Genomic DNA, 26,073 nt, shown 5'->3' with positions numbered 1-26,073 from the left:
AACCGCAAAAACTTAAAGTTTAATAAAAAAACAGCCAAAACATTACTTTAACTCAAATCTTTGTAGATTGTTTTTTTAACTAGCAATAGCACACATTTATGTACTAAAATACTTAGTAAACAGACTACCGCTGCATCAGCAACTCCACAGTTACTGTCTTTAAAGGGGTCATATAATGCGATTTCTTGTTTTCCTTTTCTTTACTGTGTTATGTAGTTGTTTGTGCATGTATACGATCTGCAGAGTTACAAAGCTCAAAGTCTCCCACAAATGGATTTATTCTATCTAAAATTGAAGGCTGATCCAGACAAGGCTAAAACACGACATGCCCCCACATGTCGATGTCACAATGTGGAAATATTTGCATAAAGCCGCCCAAATCTTCACGCAAAGAAAGAAGCTGTGGTTTCAGTAACCGCAGTAGTGTTGATGCAGCCATGTCAGGGAGACGCTGTGTGTTTCTATGTGAAAGCAAAAGCACTTTATTTGGTCTTCCAAAAGTAGATGCAATTAGGAGTCATTGGTTAAGCAATACATTTTATGGACGATAGTTTTGTGAACCTACAAGGATGGCTGTGCACAAAGGCTATTTCTAAAAAAAAGGGTCAATTCCAACTTTGCTATGACAATCTGGAGCTTCTGAATCAGTGACTGAAAATATTTTTTATTTAAGTATTTGCTATTGACTGTTCAAATGCAGAGTTTAGCACAGCATAGAGTAACACGTCGTGTGTTAATAATGTGTTTTTTGAACATTAAAGTATGTCAACATATTCTGTTACTCCAAATACAACAAAATAAAGATCTTTAAAAAAGCCTCATAAGACCCTTTTAAATAAAGCAGCAGAGCGTCAGTGTCTGTGGCTCATCATTGACTGAAGCACAGGCTCTACTCTCCAGCACAATGGTGACCCACAAAACTACATTAACACTCTTGTGCAAAAACACATTAATACAGTTCAGATTTATATTTAATCTCCTTATCAGTTAATGACTTTGCATACTTTTTCTCTATAAACATTCACTAATATTGTAGTGAAATTAACTTGTTTTGTAAATCTGACTGTTACTTTTTACATTATATTGCTGTCTTTTCCTTGAATTAACGTTAATCTACTGGTTGCCAGCATGTTACTGTTTTTCTACAGTGTGTTGCCATAAATTAAATACAGTTTATTACTGTTAAATTGCTTTTCATGCTGTTTTTTCTTTAACCCTTAAAACCCCACAGCAAAATCCTCAGTTTTAAATGGACACTTATAACGTGTGCACACTACAGAGTGTTAGAGTAACACTGAATCAGTGTAATCAGATAATTTTGAGATTAATTAAGTGATGATTGTGCATCAGGGATGAACAGCTGCTGTTAACAAGCAGAATCACTGAATGAAAGATAAACACAATACTACATCTGACTTCAGCCACAGCTTTAGATGAAAGCAAATGAAATAAAATAAGTCATTAAATCTCTCAAGATCTGATTATACAACTCCTAAAACAGCATTACCTGCTTCACATTACTAACCAGATTGACTTTATTTCTGTCAGGCGTCTACAGAAGATCTTATTGAGATCTAAATATCTGTTCATTTTAATAAAATATTCTGTAGTCCAAGGTTATTATAGTATTGAATTTTACATTTGTTTTATTTTAATATTGTTTTAAAATTTGCTATAAATTTCAGTATAGTTTTCATTTATTTAATTAATTTATTTGTTAGTTTTAGTTTAGTTTTTATTTTGTGAATACATTTTTGACTAGTTTTTATATAGTTTAGTTTCAGTTTTAGTTTCAGTTTTAATTAAAGTTTGTCCAAATTAACATCACTTCCAGAGAGAAGGCCACAGAAAGACGTAGGCATAATTTAACCTTAGTGAGGCAAACGTTTAGCGACACAAAATTAATGCATGCTGAGACTGATTAGATGGTAAAAATATACAAACATATGCCAAAGGAAACAGTCTACTAAAATAAATCTACACAAGTTGCGCTTAATGTCATATCTAATGATGTGTGTTGAGATATTTAATATGAAAATAAATGTTGCCTAATTTGTTTATATTAGATTTTTTTATTTTTTTATTTAACCATGATATTATAACTGTCGTGTCTTGTTCAGTTGTTCATATGTATGATGTGATTTAGAATATGCACATTTGTTCGAAATCCAGAGTGATCACAAGATCAAAAGTTATTGTTTACAGAAAGGATGCGCGTTCTCATCTTTTTTTCTGTTAATTATCATGTTGCGCTGCGTGTCTGTTTTTCTTCAAAGCACCAACTTAGAATGCCTAAATAATTTTGCCTACCTGATGTAACAGATTTAAAATTAGTGCTGCTGTCGGAAAACGGTTCGAGTGTTCTGTAAGTACTGTTGGTACACGTTTACCAAACAGGACTCGTGCAGGACTCTGCTTTAAACTGCTTTGCGTCTCTCCGTCAGATAACCCCAAGTGTGTGATCTCATGATAATTCGTATGTATTTTACGTAAAATGTGGTTCTATAAAACGTACATTTACTAAGGTTTTTACTGGCACTAAAACGTACCATACTGATGTATTTTCAGCATTTAAATGTACAAAATTGACGACATCTAAAAATTCATCCTTATGAATATTGAAATCGCAGCATTAATTTTATTATTAGTTGTTTTTCAATTGCATCATTAAATTTACTCGTTTATGAAATGATAACATTTCGTTTTGTTGTGTGATTTCTGCTGCCAGCTCGTTTCCAATAATAGGCCTACATAATGTTGAACAAGACTTCACTTTAAACCTTAAAATAAATAACATTTTAAATCGTTTAACCTTTACTTGTCATGTAATGTTTACTTTGTTTGCCATGGGCCACAAAAAGTGTTTTCTCCGACATGCTGTGACTGACAATAGAACTATAAAAAACACCAAAACCGTAACATAATTACGAAATGAAACCATGTTATTCGTGCACTGTAATCCAGATCTTCAGAATCCATACAAGTGCGAGGAACAGACCCAAATCCAAGCCTTTATTCGGCGATCTTCATCTCCATCCTGAGCAGTGAGTCCAGCGACAGTAAACAGCAAAGCCTGTGCTGACTAGGGATGGGCGGATCGATCCTAAAGTATCGATACTTTTGATACTGATGTTGTATCGAAAGGATCGATCCTCACATAAAAATATCGATTCTACATTTTTTTTTAACCACTAATTTTATTTATTAAGAAACTCTGTGCATAAAGCATAAAAGCATAATATGAGCTTCTAAATGGAAAAATAGACTATATTAACGAACAATTGTGTTGGATAGAGCTATTTCTCCTGCTCATCGGAACACACGCAAATGCTGAATGACAGAACAAATCAATCACAGACAGCGTTCAATGCTGACGCATGGCTCAGTCAAAACGTTTGTTCAAACAGAGCTGCGTTTCCCAAAAGCATCAGAAGCATAAGAAACCATTGCCACATTATTACATTACATTACATATCATTCTAAGTGAAGTGAAGTGAAGTGAGTGAAGTGACATACTGCCAAGTATGTTGACCCATACTCAGAATTCGTGCTCTGCATTTAACCCATCCAACGTGCACACACACAGCAGTGAACACACACACACACAGCAGTGAACACACACACACTGTGAACACACCGCAGTGAACACACACAGCAGTGAACACACCTTTTAAAAAAAATAACCATGGTTTTATTACATTAACCACAGTTTACCACAGTATTTGTAGTAAAATTGTAGTAACCACAAATTTACCATGGTAATAATAATAATAATTCATTTTAGAACTTACTGTATGTAACACCATGTTTATTTTTCATGAGGTACCTCAAAGGTGCACCTTTGTAACTTATCTACCCTTAAAGCATGCATACTTGTATACTAATATGCTCCCTTTTAGGGGTATAGGTGCACCTTTGAGGTTACTGCCCCAGTAAAGGGCTAAAATACAATTTTAGTATATTTAATTTCTGACAATATAAACAAAACAAGGCCTGTGAAATGTTTAAAAAAACATGGCTTTAAAATCTAACATTAAGTGAGTATAATTACTGATTATATTCTTTTAATAATTTAAAAGATCATTTTAGTTTACAAGTATCGGTATCAACAATACTGGGCTTGAAAACATCGGTATCGTATCGACAATAAAATAAGAAATATCGCCCATCCCTAATGCTGACTGATGCATCCGTTACGAATTCAAATGTTTCCGCTTCAAACGACAGGTTTTACGGCAACACAATCGAAACGCTCATTCGCTCTCGCCTGCATTCATCACAGATTGCGACATGCCGTGTTTCTGGTGAGGTGTGTGTTTGAATGATGCGAGCATGCACGCGCCTTCACAAATTCACTAAGAGCTAGAGGATCAGGAAAATAATCTAGATAATATTTTCAGCGATTAACAAAATAAATTCTGCTCTGCACCTCACACAAACCTGCTGTATTCCGCCATAGAGGACTGCGGGTGCAACACATCGTCATTTGGATTACTTTTGGTAGTGCTTTTGCCATTTTTGCAATAAATAAATGATTGTAATTGCATTTATCTGTCTGTCATATTTTTCTTATACTGTACAGAAATAGCTATGTTTACGTTTATATGTAGGAGTGGGATTAGCGACTATAAAAACATTTTTAATGCTATATTGTTACTAAAATTGTGTGAAGGGATGTGTTAATATTGTGAGTGAGTGCAACTGCAGGAGAAATGGCTTGAAGGAGATGAGATGGAATAGGATCAAGCGGACAAGTATGATGATTAGAAAGGGAGAATTTGGAGACTTCAGCCTCAGAGAGTGAAGAGAAGGATGTGAATGAGTGCATGCTTGCTGGTAAGATGTGTTTGACAGTTTGTGCTGTGGAGAATTGTGCACTGATGGTTGTGTTGTGACAGGAACCATGTTGAGGTTAAGAGTGAGGAGGAAGTGATCCAAGGTGTGCAGTGGAGTAACCAGGACATGAACAGTGGAGCAGTGCCATGTGTAAATAAGGTCCAGTTGGTTGCCTGATTTGTGAGTAGCCATAGTTAACACTGGGTTGAGATGAAAAGAGGCAAGCAGAGTGTGGAAGTCTGCAGTCTGAGGTTTATCTAGGTGGATGTTGAAGTCTCCAAGCATAACTAGAAGAGTATCATCCTCAGGAAAGGTTGAGAGCAACACATCTATTTTTTTTCCCAAGAAGTTTCCTAGCGGTCCTGGGGGTCAATAACAACTACAAAATGGATTTTAAGAGTGTAGGTAACTGAATGTGGTTCAAAGTAGCTGTTGACACCCAGAGATGGTAAAGGATTTCCAATCCTTAGAGATAAGCATACCAGTACCTCCACCTCTTCCAGTCAAACAGGGAGTGTGGGAAAATGAGAAATTATTGGAGAGTGCTGCAGGTGTAGCAGTGTCCTCTGCTTTGCTCCAGGACTCTGTCAGGGCCATGAGGTTTAGCCTTGAATTATTAATTATGGATGATGAATGCATTAAGCATCAGTTAAAAAAACACTCAATCAAGTGAAAATCAAGTTTTGTCAGAAAAAAAAAAAAAATTACATTGTTTATGCAATCAGTGCATGTTTGCTCTGTTTCTGTAGCTGGTGTGATTCTGGAGAGTCCTGTTCATCCTGTGACTGAAGGAGATCATCTGATTCTACGCTGTTTATATCAACATACAACCCCACCAAACCTCAGAGCTGATTTCTATAAAGATGGATCACTCATCCAGAATCAAACTACAGAGATGAGCATCACTACTGTCTCAAAGTCACATGAGGGTTTCTACTCCTGCAAACACCCAGAGAGAGGAGAGTCACCCAATAGCTGGATCTCAGTCAGACGAGTCTCAAATGAGCACAGCTGTGTGTGTGAGCGGATTTATTTCTTCATATGCTTTCATTCAGATATAGTAAGGGATGCACATAAGTGGTACATGCGCAAACAAAATAAAAAAAAAGTGCCGTGTAGATTATGCCGCGCTCCAGATGAGGTCGGAAGTAGGAACATCCGAGCTGAAATGTTCCACTTCAAACCTCAGTGAGTTTGAGTCAATCAAAATCATGTTAACATATTGACCTCATTATGTCGCCATGGCACAATGAGAGCATTTTGTGTCAATTATGGTAAAAACATAAAAAAATTACATAAAATGCTGCCGTTTGTTTTGAAAACGGCTGAAAAATAATAAAATTTTATAAACATAATGTGTAATGTTTTTTAAGTTTGACATGAGGTATGCTGGTTGGAAGCAGTGATGTCAAATGATGCATATCATTGAAGTCGGGGTTGATTGAGCTGCCCTGAGTTCACAGGTCAGAGGTCCGAAGAGGCATTCTAGACGTTATCTAAACTGTGACATTTCATTCACTGACGCTCTTCAATTGGCAGCACTAAACCCGGGAGCGCATATACTTACTTGCCGACAACCCGCCAAAATAAAATCTTGCTGATTTTAAGTTTGAAAATTATGAAAATTTATATATTTTTTAAAAAGTGAATATTAGTATTTTATTTTTGTTTACTATAAAATATTTTTTTTTATTTAAAACTATTTTTATTTTAAAATATAATAGTATTATCACACTTTATTCGTTTATTTATTTTATTTAAAAAAAAACTAAATAAATAAATAAATAATAATACTATTATTATAGATATATTTAATGGGTCACACGATGTGCAGTGTGAGGACCAAACCAAATCTCCAGGTGCTCTTATGAGAACCAGGATGAAAAACTTATGTGCACCCCTGCAAATAGTGCATGATAAAATGCTTGTGTGTCTTTTTTTCAGTGTTTCATTCCGAATCTCAGATGTCTGTCCTCAACATACTTAGTTCTGTACTGGCAGCTTGTCCGTATCTGCTAGTGACAATTGTGCTGATTTTCAAATGCTGCAGAATGAGAGGTAAAACATGAATGATTTATTAGAAGTCATTACAATTATCATTAATTGATAAACAATATTATCATTAATATTATGTGGCTGTCATCTTTTCTTTGCTCACTGTGCTTATTGTGAAAATCACTATACAAATCAATTGAACTGAATCTGTCTCAGTGCTTCAGTATTTCTTTGTCTGTACAAATACAAATATATCCGCATTGAGAATGATGTGCATTTTGGTGCATGTCTTTTTCTAGTCAAATTTTGGTCAAACTAATAGTTAAAAGATGGTGGTATTTCAGAAAAGCAAAAAATGCAGAGAGAGAATACAACATATATAGGCTATATGTATCTGTAAGTAAATGCTGAGAAGATTATTTCTGTGTGTATTTAACAGTTCTATATGTTGAAGAAGAAGAAACGACAATCTGATGATGATTAATCTGTTGCAATGGTGAGAAAACGTCAGCTTCATCCTGAAATCTCCCAATATCCCTTTTTGGAGTGAATAAATCACTTTACTGATGTGTGTGTGTGTTTGGAATACAGGAGTCACCCCTGATTTATGATGACTTTTATGTTACTGTTGTTAAAGTCAGCATGAACCAGCTTTCCCAACACACTTGACTTTCATTGATTCCATTCCCATTTAATTTTATTAAAGTGGAAATGACTGTAAAACGTAGGTTACACTCTGGAATAGCTAAGAATAGTTCAATTTTGATTTAATATGATTTTAACAAGAAACGTGGATATTAAACTTTTTAAAGGGTTACTCCACCCCAAAATAAATTTTTTGTCATTAATCACTAACCCCCATGTTGTTCCAAACCCGTAACAGCTTTGTTCGTCTTCAGAACACAATTTAAGATATTTTAGATAAAAACCGGGAGGCTCGTGACTGTCCCATTGACTGCCAAGTAAATACCACTGTCAAGGCACAGAAAAGTGTGAAAGACATTGTCAGGATAGTCCATCTGCCATCAGTGGTTCAATCTGAATTTTAAGATGCGACAACAATACTTTCTGTATGCAAAGAAAATAAAAATAACTACTTTTTTTCAACAATTCGTCTCCTCTGTGTCTCTCCGCGTCACCATTTTGGAGGTTATACGATGAATGCAAACTGCGTACACTCTTCTGTGTCAGCCGCAACTCAAGGATGCACTATTTTTGTTCAAATTAAAGTGTACTGTATCCTTGTATTGCGGCTGATACAGAAGAGTGTACGCAGTTTGCGTACAGTGGATAATCTCCAAAATGGCACTACGGTGACGCAGAGACAGAGAGGAGACAAATCGTTGAACATTTATGTTGTTTAATTTTCTTTGCGTACAAAAAGTATTGTCATTGCTTCATAAAGTTCAGATTGAACCACTGATGGCAGATGGACTATTCTGACGATGCTTTTCATACTTCTCAGGGCCTTGACAGTGTCATTTACTTGGTAGTCAATGGGACAGTCACAAGCCTCCCACTTTTCATCTAAAATATTTTAATTTGTGTTCCGAAGACAAACAAATCTTTTGCGGGTTTGGAATGACATGGGGGTAAATGATTAATGACAACATTTTCATTTTGGGGTGGAGTAACCCTTTAACCAGCTTGTTATTTTTGTTTGCTGTTTTTTGCAATTTTTAACCAATAATGTATTATGGACTAAACCCTTCTGCCTCCTCCAGACCTTTGTAAAACATTATAAACACATGAATACACACTGCAATTTGTACGCATGTATATTCCTTATCTTAGTGTAAGTCTCCTGCTTCTATCTGTTTGATTCCTTTTTTTTTTTTTTTAAGTACCTTTTTCCTGCAGCTAATGCTTTGTAAAAAAATACTAAATAAATAAAAAACTAAACAAACAAACAAATACATAAATAAATAATTAATTAATTAATTAAATCTTGCAGCGTCACAGTAAAAACATAATAACGTCTCGGTTACGTATGTAACCCTCGTTCCCTGAAGGAGGGAATGGAGACGTACATCGGAACTGACCAACGAATTGGGGATCACTTTGGGAGACCAGTCTACTTCGAGTGTAAGAAAATGAGCAAATGCACATTGGCATGCGATAATTGCAACAGCTGCTCTGCGCTACAGCGTGAGTATTTAATGAGCAGCAGGTGCCTCGCATATTTGCTTTTCCGCTGAGGAGCTGAGGTAGTGACAACTGTGGCGACGGGATGTACGTCTCCGTTCCCTCCTTCAGGAAACGAGGGCCACATACGTAACCGAGACATTGCCTTTCAGTCGGTCACGTTCGACGTATGTCGGAACTGACCGATGAATTGGGGATATCTACCAACACGCCACTGTCGCTGGCCCTTCCAGCGCTCTGTTTGAGACTCCTGGACCGCCCCCAACTTGTCAGAGCAGGAGTCAGGGCTCTAGGCAGAGAAGGTCAGTCACTGCTGTTCCGCAAGACCCACTCAGTGTGACTATTGGATAACGCTGGGAAAGCGTGCCCTAGAAGGGAAGGGGATGCTACGGAAGCCACATCCTGCCTGTAGGAAGGTCAACTGTGGCGGTTACACATATGGACTAGCCAAGAGGGTGGGGGGGTAACAGAGGAACTCACAGGGTTAGCCATTTATGGGGAACCCTACTAGAGCAAAAGACACACGTTTCCGGCCCAGCGTGCGGGAGTGGAGTTGCAAGCCGACACTTAGAACAGGTCCTTCGCTTTACTGGCCTCTGGGGACGAGTACACAGGAAGATACCGGCTCTACACAAAGGCTATAGAATCTAGCGAACGTGTTAGGTGTAGCCCAGCCCACAGCTCTACAAATATCTGTCAGCGAGGCCCCTTGAGCCAGCGCCCAGGAGGAAGCAACACCTCTAGTTGAGTGTGCTCGCAACCCGAACGGGCAAGGCACATCTTGGGATTGGTACGCCAAGACAATAGCATCCACTATCCAGTGGGCTAACCTCTGCTTGGAGACAGCCTTTCCCTTCTGCTGGCCTCCGTAACAGACAAAGAGCTGGTCTGAGGTCCTGAATCTTTGTGTTCTGTCCACATACAGCTGCAGAGCGCGGAAGGGACAGAGAAAAGCTAGGGCTGGGTCTGCCTCCTCCGAGAGTCAGTGTCTGAATTCACTCATTTGTTCTCAATCACTCTGTCTAGTGGACTATATAGTGAAATAATGTAGGGACAAGTGAATGAGGGTTTAGGGTGTGGTTTTTGACACAGTCTATGAGTGTCGATTATGAGGCTACTTTCTCAAAAACAAAGTGTAACGTAATAAAAGTAATATTAATACGTGATTTAAATAAATAGTTTAATTTAGCTCAAAGGGAATCATTTGTGATTTTATAGGGATTTGAACAGAATCACTGTTACGGCGATTCACTGAAGGAGCCATTTAACAAACTCTGCACTGGATATTAAAATCCAAAATATAGTGAAAACACTATTAAATAGCACAGTAACAAAATCGGCAGATTAAGACATTAACTTGTGGGCAGAAAACACAAGATACTTCTCTTTTCAATATAAATCAGATTTTATTTATATAAACCTAAGACATAAACTAATCTAACACATGAACACAAGCATTCACACGTTGCAGAGAGAGAGAAAGTGAGGAAAGGATGAGTTTAAGAGAATGGAAATGTGAAATCCCAAGTTTACAGCAATATGTTCAATTGCATAGACCTGAACAACCATCAATCACTTATTTAACCCTCGCTTTGAGTTTCTCAATGAGGCTAAAATGTATATTAAAGTCACCAATTAAAGTCACCAATAGCAGACGACTTGAATGGGTTTTATTGCAGGTTTGAAAAATCACCCCATACCTGCTCTGAACACCTCTCCACACAATCATTCTCACCTGCAGCAAACCCCCTCTCCCCCACACCTACAATTCAGATCTGCGAAGACGGGGTGCACCAGGTCTTCAGAATGAACAAAAGAAGGAAAGCACCAGGCCCAGACGGTGTGTCACGAGATTGCCTAAACACCTGTACTGACCAGCTGGCCCTCATCTTCACACAGATCTTCAACAGATCACTGGAGCTGTGCGAAGTCCCCTCGTGCTTGAAATGCTCCACCATCATCCCGTCCCAAAGAAACCCAAAATTACTGGACTTAATGACTACAGACCTGTGGCTATGAAATCATTTGAAAGACTGGTTTTGGCTTATCTGAAGGACATCACTGGACCCTTACTGGACCCCTGCAGTTTGCACACAGAGCAAACAGGTCTGTGGATGATGCAGTCAATATGGGACTGCACTTCATCCTGCAGCATCTGGACAGACCAGGGACTTATGTGAGGATCCTGTTTGTAGACTTCAGCTCTGCTTTTAACACCATCATCCCGAACACACTTCAGAATAAACTGACAAAGCTCTCCGTCCCCACCTCTGTCTGTCAGTGGATCAACAGCTTCCTGATGTCTGTCAGTGGCTAGTGAGGCTGTGAAAATACACATCCAGCACCCGTATGATCAGCACTGGAGCTCCTTAGGGCTGCGTTCTCTCCCCACTGCTCTTCTCCCTGAACACCAACGACTGCACATCTAAAGACCCCTCTGTCAAGCTCCTGAAGTTTGCAGACAACACCACACTGATCGGCCTCATTCAGGATGGTGATGAGTCTGCTTACAGACAGGAGGTTAAGGAGCTGGCTGTATGGTGCAGTCTTAACAACCTGGAGCTTAACACGCTCAAAACTGTGGAGATGATTGTGGACTTCAGGAAAAAAAAACCTGCACTCCCCCTACTCATCATCATGAACAGCACTGTGACTGCAGTGGAGTCATTCAGATTCCTGGGCACCACCATCTCTGGACCCCTCACATCCAGCACACTCCCTCTTTGAACTGTTACCGTCTGGTCAACGCTACAGAGCTCTGAGCACCAGAACGACCAGACACAGGAACAGTTTCTTCCCTCAGTCAATACATCTCATGGACACTTGACAATAAAACGCGGAACACACAACTATATTTTATATTATTTATTCACCAAACTTACTTATTTTCTATTTTTTTTTTCATTTCATATTTGCACATATCAGACCTGTACACACATAATTGTCTATATTATATATTGTGTTTTTGCTGTTTTGTACATTGCCTATTTGGATATTATTCTTTTACTATCTGTGTCCTGTCCTGTTGCTGTCTTTCTGTTGCACTGTAGAGCTTCTGTCACTACAACAAATTCCTTGTATGTGTAAACATACTTGGCCAATAAAGCTCATTCTGATTCTGACTCTGATTCTGGGGGGACGGGTAACAGTTAAGAGGTTAAACACTGAGAAATGTATTAACATCAAACAATGTTTATCAAATACACTGTGAATTGGTAGGTTAATTACTAGTGTCATAGCATTCCAATTGTATTCAGAGGTTGTTCAAAATAAGAGAAAGTCAGTATAATTTAAGAGGATTGTATATGTTCAAAAAAGTAACGACAAGAACTAATTTATCTGTTTACGGGGTAAAACTAATATATCTGTTAACGGGGTAAATCTATGGAATAAATATGATAAGGAACTAAAAGTATGTTATTCACTTTGCTTATTTAAGAAAATGTACAAAAACAACGTGACAAATAATTATATGACTCAGTATAAATAAATAAATAAATTGTGGTTGTATTGTTTAAAAAAGTGTTTATTTTTATGTTTGTTTTGAATTATGTTTGTAGATTTTGGGAAATGTTTTGTTATATTATATTTTATATGTTATATAATATTTTGTTATATTGTATAGATATTTTGTGTTATTTAACTTAGTGGAAAGTGTCGCCCATTCAGTTAATTATGTATAAAGGGTAGGCATAATAAGCAAGGCTTCTGCCTACTCCTTTTTCGGTAACAATGTATTTTATTTATTTTGTGAAAATTTGTTTGTGAGGACCGGAATAAAATTATTATTGATTGAATTAATGATTTTAAACAGACATAAATCGCCTGGCAACACTGTGGGCCTGTAAGTGCATGCTCACTTAAGAGAATAATAACGTTTGATGCTGACAGCATTGACACGCATTAGAAATCCTATTAGCACTTGCATTTACAATATTTATTTATTTGTTCATATTTTTGGCTAAATACTTACTTTTATGTTGTGATGATTGACAGTTTCGACGATGCATGAGGCCGCGCGAGTTGAACTCGAGAATCATCGGGGGCGGGAATCGTGGGATAATGATGAGAATGCTAAACGATTTGATCGGGTTCCAAGCAGGAGTGGGTGCTTCCTGGATCAGCGAAGAACTAAAAACCAGGGCATTGCACTTTATATATTCATTATTATTATCATCATCATCATTATTATTATTATTATTAGGGATGCACGATATTGGATTTTTGCCGATGATATTGTTATGTGGGGGGACTCTATGGTTTCGAGCTTATATATATATATATATATATATATATATATATATATATATTAACATTTACATTTAGTAATTTAGCAGAAACTTTTATCCAAAGCTACTTACAAATGTGGACAATGGAAATAAATATGTATTATGTGTGTGTGTTTTGTTATTTTGCAAATATTATTTATTCTAATGTCAGTTGTGACATAGGCTTTTAATCTGCATGTTTTTATATTTTATCCAAGGGCTTTTTTGTTGTACTTTTATAGAGGGCATTTTCCTACTAATCTCATTAACTTTCATTTCAAATTCTTATATTTGATCTATAAATTAAATTATAATAATGTGATTGTTATTATCTATAAGTTATCAAATTATATAATTTACACTGAAAAATACAACTACATTAAATTATGTAGCTATATATTAGCTACATTAATATAGCTATATCCACTATTCGCCACTAAAAGCAATACAATCTGAATAATACTTGCGTTTTGGTGTTTACATAGTTATTTTTGGTTAGTGATGTTTTAATCATGTTACTTGTCTGGCATTAATGAAGCGTTAATGTCGAGCCCTGAGTCTATGGGCCGGGGCTCAGCCACGCACGGCCCCGGCCCAATTCAAACCCTGGATATGGCAATATTTTGGCCGATACCGATGTAGATACCGATACCGATATATTTCCTTTTGTTTGGAAACAACACCAAGTCTCTCCTGTGCAGAAATTATAAGCAAAATATTTTTAATTTTGGTTAGTTTTTAACGAGAACTTATTTATTAAAATTAAATTAAAAAATAATGAAGCTTTTTTTTAACAGTACATTGGAGCTTTGAAAATAACTATAAATAAACTATATATCAATCGCTGCATTTTTCTCCAGAAAGATGCAGTGTTAACCCTACCATTTTATTTTAAGATTTAACATTTGTAGATGATCTAAAACAAAAGAGTTGTAAAAATTCTGAAAATCTATTAGAGCTCATGATTTGTTAAAAAAATAAAACATATTACACATTAATGAATAAATCAGTATATATCAAATTATTTAATTTACAAGTGTTTGTGATTTTTTTTTCATGTAATGTAAGCTATAGCTTCTGACAATTAAATCAAAACATAGGCCTACTCATTATTTTATGACATCAAAGTGCTTTATTTAATCAGAAACAGTCTAAATGTTATTTGTGTAGGCTATTTTACTTTTAATATAATTAGAAGTAGGCCAACAGCACCCCCTACAGATTAAAACTCCTAACTGAACGGCATTAGGACCCGGGGGAGGCTGCCACTGCTGCCGCTGCATGCTATACGGGGAGGCTGCAGACCTGGAGCAGGCAGATCTACGGCCCTGTTGTTCCTGATGCGTCCAGTAGGGGGAGGAGGATATACAGCAAAATTATTAAACCACGACGCTCGAAATTTCATTAATAACCGTCCCGTCCATAAACATTGACTAATTGAGAGTTTTGTTGTTTTTGTGTGAATTTATAAAAAATATATTAAGATATCAGATGATCTACACTACAGATTAAAATATCTGCAAATATTCAATGTTGGTCTACATACATAGCCTACAGGAGACAAATGAATTAGTGTTTCTGAAAAGAAAAAAAAATATATCATTAAACATTTATTTAGTGAATTAAAAACTTAATTATATACATATTTGGATCAAATGGACAATGTAATGGTACATGATCTACTGTAGCCTATATATTCAGGTTTTCATACAGGAGATGGAGTGATAGTGTTTCATGTTCTGTTGGGACTGAAAGGGTTTCTGTTGTCTGAGTTTTGCGGGTCACCATTGTGCTGAAGAATAGACTCTGTGCTTAATTTCAGGAGAAAACAAGAAACATTGATGTTATGTTGCATGTTGCTTTATTTAAAGGCAGTAACTGTGTAGTTGCTGATGCAGTACATTAGCTCATGTGTGCTGCCGCTAGCTAATGTAGATTTACATTTCACAGCTAATGGTTTACAATAATTGTCTAGAAAATATCTGTAAAGTAACAGCTTTTGTTCTGAAATATTTAAGAAAAATTAGGATATGTTTTATCACAGCCATCTCCTGGAGTGCCATGACAGCCATCAGAGGGCACTCCTCCCGGATCATTGTTTATTGATTGTGGACGTCAATTCTCATCATCCTTTATCACTTTCATTGCCTTCTGCTGTTTGTAACTTATCCATTTAGCTCTCCATAGAATACACCGTGTTCTCTTATCTTTGTTGCTGAAGTATTGTTTTGTCACGCTGTTCTTCTGTGTTTTTGCTGGATCCTGTTCTCTGGATATTCTTGTGCTGCTGCTTCTGCTCTTTGCCTTGTGTGGATTGTTATTATTTATTATTATTATTATTAAAGCTGCTCTTCGATGGATTATCTTTTACAAAGTTTTCAGTGTGATTCTGTGACAATTATTCCTTAATTTTATTGTTTGTATTTGGCAGCCGCTTCTGCTAGTTATTGACTTTTTTTTTTAAACAATCTTTAAACAATCTTGGCAACCTGTGCTGCCATACATTCTACCAGTTGTTTTTATGTTTATTTTAATTTTTTAGGTATATTTTGATTTCATATAACTTATCATATAACAAAAAACATGGATGTTGTTAACCTGTTTAACTAATGTGGTTTTTGCTCTTTTTGACCAATAATATCTGTTTGACCCCTCTGCCCTCTCCAGACCTTTGTAACAAATATTCTTCTACAATATTTCATGCTTTTTATGTTTGTTTCATTTTTAAATAAAGTATTTCTGCAGCTCATGCTTTGTTTTAAAAAAAAACAACAACTAAAAAATGCAGTGTCAATAAAGGCAGAAGAGCCACCGTTTACTTTAATGAATAAGATGTATTCTCTAAATGTCTATTTTGGTATTATTTGCAGCATAACACTACTGTAATTTACAGACATGCTTACAGTTAGTATCCAGATAAAAAATAATGCTATCAAGTTAAAACAATTCCTGAATGTGCAGTTTGTTTTTTAAACCACAGCACAAATTCACACATCCTTATTATGCACACTGTGGTTCTGACTGGTGTGTACAAATGTTGCTCAATAGTGTTCACATGGTGAGAACTGCTGGTTGTGGTGACACTGTGATGGTGTTAAGAGCTGAATATGTGTTTAGAGTTGAAACACAAGTGAAACAGTGAACAGTGAAACACAAGAATAGTGTTAATAGTTTTGAGAAATCTTTTAGACAATGGTCTGAGGTTAATGATAAGTGGCTAATATAATTATTTTTATTGTTTAAAGCAATTGAATGAACACTGTAATAAAGTTACAGATTTATGAAAGCAAAAGTGATGCTTAGCAAGCAACACTAAATAATATTTTTATGTGTATAGTGTCATTCTGCATGATGCAATAAAACAAGATCTGAAAAACTCTGATGTGAGCTTCTCTTCACACTCTTTTATTTTCTGTAGGACTTCCTCTTTCACACTCACCCCTTCTCCAAATACCCACATCTGCGGTCTTTGCACTTGACCACTTGACTACTTATATGACACATTTCCTGTATTTTGGCCTGCATTCCTGTAAGTGAGGATGAAGACCAAAAGTGTGTGTATAACTCTTCATTACCTGATGGGACACGCTTATAGTGCTGTAAAAATGCAAGAGTTTACATAGCTTTATTTTAATTTTAAATATTTGCATTTTAAAATCAACTTCTAAATGTCAGTAGTTCCTATAACATGACACAGTTTAATTTGTGTCGCTTCTAATTAAGTGATGAAAAGCAGTTGCAAATGTTTTACAAAATAAATACTCATCTTTGCACCAATAAAATGTGCAGCACTTTGTTTCTCTAACAAATTATATGTAACAATATCTAATTATAATATTAATATTTAACTTGAATTGTAAAGGTTTCCGTGACCTCTCGTGAGATCTCAACAAAAGTCTCACAACTTATTTCCAGAGCATGATGCATGATGGGATACACTAAGACTGCAATAGCGCTCTGGAGTGGTATTCAAGATAGTGTGTATTTAGTGTGCTTTAAGGGCCCTGCACTTTGGTGTTTTTAAGACTTGGGACAGTCTTGCGCACTTACTTCCTGTCGCGCCCCACACACTCTCAAGTGGCTGAGACCGCAGGTATGAGTACTTGGACAAGGCCTCAGTCTCTGCAATTTAGGGTACATGTCCATTAATGAATGCATGTTTTATACATTTTCTTCATAAAAATGCTACTTTACCCATTAAGGTATATTATAATCTCAGACAAATACTTTGCAAATACTTTGATGTATTTCAAGTCAAGTCACACTAAGTCATCATTATCTATCTTAAATATATTTATAAAATTTAAATAAATTCTTTGAACTGAGTCTAAAAGTGATTTTCTTTAAAATGTCAATGTTACCCATCAATAAGTTACATTCAACATGACTCTACTGTGTGACTGTCCACTGATAAAGAATTGTTTGCCATATATTACATGCGATATAGGTTTTTTTCCATAATTAACCCTTTTGTGTGTCAGAGGAGACGTGTGCATGTGTGTGTGTGTGTCTGTCTGCGTGTTTGTATGATCTAATAATGTGTGCAATGGTTAACAACTGTAAATGAGACCTATGACCTTTTTAAAGAGCCGAACAGACTTCTGAGGAAGATTAAATTTAGTTCCTTCCCCAAACATTTAGCCAGATTGATTAAGATAAATAGACTTAAAAAACTGTTCACAGGTAGAAAAATATCAGAGCCAAACTCTACACCATCTGTGTCAGAGAAGAGAAACAGATGGAGAGGAGCTTTAGTTGTGGTTTGGTTTGTTCTGTTTGAGCTCGGTGACATATACCCTGCAAACAAGCCTGCACTGGACCTTTACGGGCTGCCAGCACTGGGCCCCTGAGAATTTGCTCATTGGCAAAACGTTGGCCCTTTAGCACGAGAGGGTCCTCGCTGCAGCCTGTAGCGCGATGACTTACTGGATCAGATCCAATACGTACTGCGGTGGTGTGTTTTGGTGACGTCATAGATGCATGCGCAGTAGCCATCTGATTATAATGCACATGTGCTGGTTTTAAGTGACACGCATGCTCAATGTTGTATTGTGATGACGTTCTAACCTGTGTAGTAGTAGTACTGATGATAGTAATAAGTAATTATTGGTGAATAAGTAATTATTTACACAAATGTGATGCTTAAGTTTTCATAGTTCAACTAACAACTAACAATGTGTTTCTTGCAAAACAGTTAAAATTTCACATTTTAAATCTCATGATTTTAGACCTAAATTGGATGGATTGAGCATAAGGTCATTGTCAAGTATTATTTTTAATGCGTGTATGTGGAACATTTTAAAATCAAGCCATTTTTTTCTATTCAGGTCATATTTACTGTTGAGTGGAAGCAAAAAATGAGTCAAGTAAATGTCTCTATGTAATTTTAATCTTAAAGTTACAATACAATAAGTTATGTAAACAACTTAAAATACCAATACACATTCAAGGGAAAATACGAACATAATAACAGCACCAAGAAATCTTGTCAGATGTCAAAATAAATAAAAAAGTGTACATAATGATATTTAGTCTGGTAAGATTTGCTTCTTTAATGGCTATACTCATTTTCTACAGTGATCTGTACATAGGGTTCCTCTTCAATTTGCTGATCAGTGTCAGCAAGACATGTACGTACATGGAAAAAATAACCCACAACATTACACATGAATTTAAGTTCAATATACAAACTGATCACAGCATTTAAATCAAGCAGTTGTCAGTCATGAGACCATCTATATTTAAATATAACACAACAAACTAGTTGTCCTTGGGGCTATAATGATTGCCGTCACAGATGAAGCAGTAACCTTCAAACTCTTTGATCGAGTAAAATCCATGAAGGATTCCTTTCCTTCCATCTCCAATATAGCCCGGCAGGAAGTCTTTAAATAAGTCCCCACACCAAAGACAATTGGTCAGTTTATATGGCATTCGATACATCTCCTTTTAGTCACTGGAGTATGCACTCCAGTTGACAACACCTATTGTAAGAAAGAGATTTAAAGTATTAAAAGTTCTGAGCAAAGCTTAATGTATTTGCTGTTTAAACGTAGTGTGTAATTAAAAAACTGTCTACTTGTAAAAATAATAAAATGAAATAACTTACTGTCAAGCCAGGCAAAATGAGCCTCTTTTCTGAATGATGCCTCACAAACAACATCATGGAAAAGCCAGCACGTCAGAGACAGTCTGAAGAAAGCCACATCTCCATCTTCTTTGACCACATTCATGAGGATATGCCTCAGGATGTCAGGTGGCATCTGTAGAAGAAGAAAAAAGAAAAATAGTAATATTAGTCAATATAAAATACTTGTCAAAAAAAGTATACATTAAACATGTTAAAAAAAAAAAAATAATAATAATAGAAATATAGGGAATAGGGAAAACTCCCACTTTACTTATGTAATCTGGAAACGTGCATCAATCATGGAATAATTATGGAAAAAGGAACTTGAACATTTTATCATCAGTCGTCAGATTAGTTGTAGCAAACCTATTTTAGTTGAAGTTATACCTGTGTTCCTTGTTTTTACATCAAAACAGATATTAACAATAGTAATAAACTATAATTAAATGTTTTTGTTGATTGCATCAATATCTAAAGTTTGTAGTATATTGGTTTTGATCATAAACTAAAAAAATAAATTAACAATGACAGACGACAATCTGACAAAGCTATCAAGAAAATAAACATTTCTTATTGTTTTCAAACACAATTCTTCCTACCATCAACACAAACACTCCACAATTATTTGAACAACTCTGACCTGCAGCACCCTGTTGAGTTAAATAGAAATAAACATGTTATAATTATTCAAAAATAAAAAAAATATATGGTTGAATATCTAAAAATGGTCTAATAATACAAATAATAATGAAATACTAATTAACAAACAAACTGGGGTGGAACAACCCTAAACAAATTATTGTCTCATTTATCACTGTTTAAACTATTTTATGCTTGAACTATAAAATATAATTCTAGTGATTAAGTTTTAAATAGTTTAAGCATCAATGAAAAATGAGCCATAAAACAAAAACCAAATGCATGCAAAAGGATGTATGGTATAAAACAACTACCACAATCCTGAACTTCTTTTGAATTCTTAATACTATACTTAAAAAAACCTGTAGGGATCAATGTAACGGCAATCTCTGAAGCCAGGGCCGTACAGTGAATCAAGCAAATACATCTCTCTGCTTTTTGGTTTCATGATCTGTAAAATTACTTCTATTAAATGATTCTTGGAAGATACAATTATTAGTTATGTCAAAATATAACTTGCACTCCTTAATGTGTTACTTGCATTAAGGGGAACTGATCATTTAAACATAATAATAGACTTACACATATCATCCAATGGTTTGATGCCCAGGATGGCAGTAAGATGAAGTCACATCTTGCTATATGGTCCTAATACAGACAAAGAACAATTTTAAATGCCACCCAAAATGACCTTAGTTAACTTCTATTAAAAATGTCACAGTCATACTTACAGGTAAGTTAGCTGAAGGGTCTGCACACATTTGTGGCAACCATGTCACTGTCTCATATGAGCTAAAACAATGGACCTTCATGTTCTGTTAGATACCATTTAAAATTAAAGTTAATTGGATTGCATATAAAGGATCACTTATAACACTTTCTCTCTCCAAAAAGAAAAAAAGAAAAAAAAAGTTTCTATACAGAAGACAGGAAAAATATTACCTTTAAGTCAGCAATATCTCTGACAACTGAAAGGCAGGCATTCAAAATCTGTAATGATTTGAGAGAAACCAAATTTACTATTCTCTCATCACAAAACAAAAGCATGATTGTGTATGTGACAATACTCACAGTCCCTTCAACATCATTTGGATGTCCCAAGGTAATAAAATCTGATCTGTCCAGAATTGTTGCTCCTACTTGAGCCAAAAATTGTTGCCGTGATTCCTTTTCATTTAAAGCATTGTTTATCTAGATCAATTGTAAGTATGATTATACCCTTTGCATAAAAATGCAAAACAATTAAACATACCATATTCATTTGGTCACTGCTTTGTGGATACATCCAGCATGCCCTGTTTGGCTGCACATTTCTCAGGGATGTCATGTCCATCACTGAACCCTGGCTGGGGTCTGAAAAGAGACAGAATATGACCCAAATGTATTTATTAAGTGAAGTGAGATTTTGCAAGTGCAGTGTTTATCATGACATTACTTACAATGTACTTGGTCTGTTTGTGTAATATCACATGAGAGTCTCTCACTATCATTTAGGGACTGTGGAGGCGTACCTTCACATTCAGTACAAGAAAAAGTGATTTTACAATACATGACAAAATTACTGTTATTGTGAGATATAACAAAAAAAAAGAACCATAACCATTGAGGGTTAACTGATCACTTGGTGATACAACTTTTCTTATGCTGTCCTCCATGTTCTTATTCTGTGCTGTGTTATAATGGTGAATGATGTTGCGCATCAAACATGTGTGTCCTGATGGCGCGAGCATGTTCAGGAAATAATTGTTTTTGCGCATTGCAGCAAAGAGTTGCTCTACGGTTTGAGTATTTACCCATCTGCAAAGTTCTGGGACTACTTGTTCTCTCCTAAGAGCATCTCTTGGGTCTTTTGTATTGTATTCATGAAATCTGTCATACAAAGCATAATGCTCCGAAGACCCAGTCAAAGGATGGCAGTTTGTATCCTCCTCCTCCTCCTTATTTTTCAACCATGGTAGATTTACTTTGAGCTTGCCTTCTTTTGCTAGTTGGATATTCTCTGTAGTTGGTTCATGGGGACTGAAAGGTAGAGACTCTGCTTCACGAAGAATAACGTGTGCTGCAAGTCCTCTAGCGAAGTCATATATTACAACATTAGGGAAGTGCTTCCAACTCAGAAGCAAGTCCGCAAAGTCTCTGGGAGACTCTGCTCTTATGTTGAATTTGATGGAATACTATTCCACATGGACATGTAATGACTGCCCAGCCACCTAAGAGAAAAGTAAAATTGAGAAAGTACAATTTAAAAAAATCTGTAAAAATCATATTGAAATGGTTACTTAAAACACAAACAAAAAATACAAGTAACACTTCAACTATTAACTTAGTAAAAGTAAAAGATGGTTTTCATCATACCATACTTATACATTTTGTGTGAATCTACCTAATTTCACTAACAATTAGTCAGTAGGTTGACTCAGAGACTAGTTTACTCAGTGTTAATTAACCCAAGTAGGTTCTCATAGCAAATTAAATATTGCATCTTCCAATGAAAGCATCACTTGCTGACAATTAAATGTTCATCAACATACATTTTAAACTCCTTGCACTTTTTTTTCAATCAAAGCTACATATTTATGTATTATTAAAATATATATTATCAATATATAGATGTTTAAGAGAAGAGTTAGCCAATTTACCAGAAGCACCCCAAATCTGCTGGAAGACTTTGTCGTACGCAGAGCGGTTTTGCATCTCTGTTTGCAAACGTAACACAAGATCCATCCTTGATCCCTTTGTGTCCAATCCATATTCTTTGCACAGCTTCCTCACTGCATCAACCTAAATATATGACGGGCTTTGGTTAAAACAAAAAATTGTCGCAAAACATAATTAGACATTGGAAATTTGTTCTTACCTTAAGATTAAAGAGCTGATCACCTAACCTTTCCTCTGTGACGTCAAGATCTGGAACATCACAGGACTTTGTTTTTTGTAGTTTTGCATGCGCAGTGTTTAGAACAATGTCTGACTTTCGGGTATTAGGTCCAATCCACGGAGCCCAGCAATCGTAACTTGGGCAAACTACAAAGGGATTTTTCCTGCCACCTTAAAAGAAATACAGAGTGTATAAGTACATTAAAGAAAATGTGTTCCTTTAGTTACACAGACCTAAATAATATTACACATGAAGTAACTTACTTGAAAGAAATCCCCGGCCAATCATCTCCATCGTTATGCATTCCCCAAAAGAGACAATGTTTGTATCACCCTTGAATTCTGATGGTGGTGTGGCTATTTCACTGACTGCAACACACAAATTCACAAATCAGGAACATGCAATTTTTAGAAAGCATTTGCAATACAATGTACACAACACATACTTACAAGGAATACTGAAGACACCTTTCTTGTGGAGGTCCATAATCACCACTTTGGGCGTAATAATCACAATTGATGCAGGTGTAAGAATAAGCATGGCTGCTCAAGGCTTCAAAGTGGAGGTAACCATGGAGCACTGTGTCTTTGCTGGGGAATTTTGCTTTGGCAGTGGCTTCAAGTACACTGTAAAAAACATTTCTGTTAAATTTATGGTAAAATACCGGCAGCTGTGGTTGCCAGAATTTTACCGTGACAAATACGGTAGCAACATTTTAGGATTTACAGAACTGTTTAAATTTCCAGTGAAAAAACGTATTTCATTAACTGTTTAAATGTTAATATACAAACTTTTCAGTTAACTTTTTAATTTTTTTTTGCACTTAAATTGTCCAACTGCCATTTGTTTATAAACTAATGTTTATAATGTTTCAGTAAAGTGAGCATAAGGGTATTGAGAACAGTTTTGCTTAAGTACATGAAGAAAAGCCTACTGATTTATGCAAAGTCATTAAAAGCAATTCCTTAATGGAGAGCAGAAAAGTTAAATACAAAATAACTGTACACTCTTTAAACAATTTGAATATTTTATTTAACAATATTTACCTTCAACTACCCCAGTAAAGGTCAGAATCTTTGCTCGTGATGTTATAATAATTGGGTCACTTAAGACATGATTACCCTCACATTCGGAGCAGAATGTTTCTTCAGGAATTAGTTCAATTTTTAAGGAAGGTCCACAGGCAGAAATAATTTTTTTTTTTATCAAATAGCACACCATCCTCTCTATTCATCATCATTAGGTGAGTACTGAGGATCAATGCAATCATCCACACTCTCAGACTGCTGTTGGGGTATCTGCATGGAATCGATCCTTTCGGTGGTCTTCACCTTCTGGAAAAGAGTTCTCTGACTTTGAAATAAATGCCATTTCGCTATTGCTTTGTGAATACATTACTGTTTTGTTTTATTACATGGACGCCCATGTGATCCTTTTACTGTCATATACAACAGTCACTCTTCCAAGTCTGCAGTAATAAGACATTTTTGGCTAATACACTGATATATATATTTTTTGTTGAGGGCCCAGCAAATGAGATCTCTACAGAAAGTGGCACATCTTCTTCATTTGCCATGCATTGCCTTTCGATGCATGGATCTTTCCTACTTTCTCCAAACCATTTATCTTTCACCATCTCTGTTAGGGTTTCCTCTTTGAGATGAACAGAATTGCCATCATCTTTGGGGCAGAAAGATAAGGACATGAGATGGCAGCACTCAAATGGCTTTGCACTCCTTTGTGCAAATTCAGCATTAGCATTACATTGATCTAGCTCACACATCACTTTGTCGTTTACACCCCAAATCTTTTTGAAAATGGATGGGTACTGATGATGAACTGAAAGATTTTGCCACTGCAAACATTCCATGCTTACTGTCAATGCACTGGCAAAGTAAATGTCGTTCTAATACCTTGGTGTGCTTTCTTCTAATGTGAACACGTAAGTTATTTTTATTTAATGCCATTTCACTGTAATCACATCTGATTCTGTTCTTCGCTTGAGGACGATTTACTGTTGGTTGCTGCAGAAGTGGAAATGCAAATGCAAATGCAAAATGGAGCTTCGGAAAGATGGCAAGTTGTCCGAGGCTGCAAAGGTTGACATAAGGGACTTGTCCAAGACTGTGTCATTGGTGGAGACTGAAACACTGACGTAACTGGACGTACGGATAGACATGGGGCATGACAGTGGAGGCACCTGTGTAATGACATGAGAAGTCTGTGCCGAAATAGTAGGAAGTGCAGCAGTGGCTGCTGGGCTATACAGGAGTGGAGATTGAGCTTCCTGGCCAGGAATACCCAACTTTTTTTTTACAGTTTTGAAGATGAGTAATTTACTGCACTTTTCTTATTAATGTAGCAGGACAGTAACAGCAGTGAAAATGTACACTTAACTATCACAAAATCTGAAAAATGCAACAAAAGGCTCCTGGAAGCCTAAACAGTGTTTTATTGAAAATAATAAAGTTCAAAGTCACTGTTATGGAGATAAACACTTGCTTTAGTTGGGCTCTTGACCCTTGAAATCTTAATGTTAATGTTTCTTTGGCTGCTCTAGCTGTGTGTTCCTGAAGCTTTTTTTTATAGCAAAGTTGTGAGAAGACAAACGGTGATGGTTACTTATTAATGATTCAGTCATCATGTAGTGTCCTGATTCACTGATCTCATCCAGAGGCTTATATAGGTTTAATTATTTCAGTTTATAGTAACCCTAGAATACCACTGCACAAAATTTTGTCTTGCTTTCATATTTTGAACACTTTTAAGTCATCATGCAGAAATTATTTGGACAGGTTCATGTAGACTCACACAGATATCAAGATTCAGTACGTGAACCTCAACAATGGTGACGATCAGTGAATCAGACCACTACGTGACAACTGAATAATCAAATCAATTTCTCTTTGTGCAATTTTTACGATAACAAATGCGCTTCAGAAACACACAGTTATAGCAATCAGAGACACATTAAAGTTAAGAAGTCAAGGGTTAAGAGCCCAACTAAAGCAAGTGCTTACCTCCTTAACGATGACTTCAAACTTTATTAATTTCAATAAAACAACGCTTAGGCTTCCTGGAAGCTAAGTGAGGGCTGCCCGTGCAGGGCCAGTGCTAAGGGGCCAACGTTTTGCCAATGAACAAATTCTCAGGGGCCCTGTGCTGGCAGCCCGTAAAGGGCC

This window comes from Barbus barbus, assembly GCF_936440315.1.
Source record: "Barbus barbus genome assembly, chromosome: 34".
Classification (NCBI taxonomy): domain Eukaryota; kingdom Metazoa; phylum Chordata; class Actinopteri; order Cypriniformes; family Cyprinidae; genus Barbus; species Barbus barbus.
The sequence above is the reverse complement of the archived record's forward strand: the minus strand, read 5'-3'. Positions refer to the sequence as shown.